General features: G+C 39.7%; 1 pseudogene; it reads right to left on the bottom strand.

Moving 5' to 3' along the window:
* Positions 1-394: 394 nt before the first annotated feature.
* LOC489206 lies at positions 395-1,268 on the bottom strand (annotated as a pseudogene).
* Between the last annotated feature and the right edge of the window lie 627 nt (positions 1,269-1,895).

Consider the following 1,895-nt stretch of genomic DNA (forward strand, 5'->3'; position numbering starts at 1 on the left):
ACAGGAAGAAAGTATAAAGAAAATCTTCTGGACTTCAAGTTAGGCATAGATATTTTTTTTACTTTAACATTTATTGAAATGGTGTACTCTTTATACTAATGCAAAAGGATAAAACTCTTCTTCCCACTCTAAACACCTCTTCTGTACCATAAAGAATTCTTACTGCATTGGAACTAGAACTCTAAAGCTCTCAGCAAAGGAGTTTGGGATGACTGGACAAAATCAGTCAGCAGGTTCCCCTTTTCTCAATTAAAAAATAAGGAGAGGGAGAGGGAATATGACAAATTGCTTCACATATATGCTAGGTAAGAAATAAGAGGTAAGGTAAGAAATATGGAGGTAAGAAATAGTTCATACTTTCACAGTGTCAGCTTCCAGAAGAAATCTTCAGGTTTTAATCTTCAGGTTTGTATTTGGCCAGTCATCTCAGATCTTTGATTTGTTCATTTTTCTTGGTGTGAATCTCTTTCATGTTTCAATAAGCTGTTGTTGTTGGAATTTCTCTTCTAATTCTTTTTTAGCCATCCCCAGCTGCTCCTGAACCCTGAGTAGGTCATGCTTGGCCATTGCTAGATTCTCCTCCAGGGACTTCTGGTTTTCTGTCTTGTCATTAAGTGTCTTCTGAAATTCACTCTTTAAAGCAACAAATGTGTTTTCCAATCATTCAAGTCTTGGGCCTTTATAAAATCCTTGTTATTTCCTTGGTCAAGCTGTAGATCCTGCAGTTCCCCTTCTAGCTTTGACTTCTCATCTAATGCATGTGTTGCCTATATTTCAGTGGCCTTCAGCTGTGACTTCAATTTCTCATTCTCCTTGAAATCTTAAAATTTCCTTGTTCAGAAGTTCTGTTGTTTTACTCTCGTTAAGTGGTGCAAGTTTCGGCTTCGTGATATCTATGATGGGTGTTCTATTTGAAGATGTAAATTCTGCAACTTGTTCTAATAATTCTGTTTTCAAGTTCAGAGATACCTGTCTGTAGCTTGAGGTACCTTCTCAGCTTGTGAGAAAAGCTGCTGCAGAAGTAACACACTGGTATGAGCTGTGTTTATGAGCTCAAACTCCACCTTGCTGTAGACCACAGCGGGCAGCCCTCTCAGGACCTTGGAGACCTCTTCTACAGTGAAGGTCTCCTCTACCAGCCTGCTTTGCTTGACGTCTTGAAGGCAGGAATCTATACTTTTGAGTCTTAAGCCTCTTTTTGAACAAGCAAAATGCATGTACTTAGTAACTTCATTTTGATTGTGCTCATTTAAGCGCAACTCTGCCATGGCGGTAGCAGAGGTTGCAGCCCTGAGAAGCTCCACCAAGCCTATGGTCACTGAGGGTGTTGGGCCAAAAAACATAGGCACAGATTTCTTCCTTCCTTCCTTTCTTTCCTTCCTTCCTTCCTTCCTTCCTTCCTTCCTTCCTTCCTTCCTTCCTTCCTTCTTCTTCTTCTTCTTCTTTCTTTCTTTCTTTCTTTCTTTCTTTCTTTCTTTCATTTATTTGAGAGAGGGGGAGAGAGAGCGTGAGTGCATGAGTAGGGGGAGGGGCAGAGGCAGAGGGAGAAGCAAATTCCCCACTGAGCATGGAGCCTGTGGGGGCAGGGATGGAGGAGGAGGGGGCTCAATCCCAGGGCCCTGAGATCATGATCTAAGCTGAAGTCAGATGCTTGACTGAGTCACCCAGGTGCTCGGGCACAGATTTCTTAAATGGCATACCAAAATCATGATCCATTACGAATTATAAGTTGGTTATTATTAAAATTAAAATCTTTCTTTAATGAGAGATTTAATTTAAATAATTAAAAGGAAAGATACAGACTGAGAAAAAGATTTACAGTACAGATATATTTTTAAAGGATTGTACTCTAGAATTTATAAAGAACACAACTCAATAATAAGACAAACAATTCA

The sequence above is a fragment of the Canis lupus genome, chromosome 4, assembly GCF_011100685.1.
Source record: "Canis lupus familiaris isolate Mischka breed German Shepherd chromosome 4, alternate assembly UU_Cfam_GSD_1.0, whole genome shotgun sequence".
Taxonomy (NCBI): domain Eukaryota; kingdom Metazoa; phylum Chordata; class Mammalia; order Carnivora; family Canidae; genus Canis; species Canis lupus.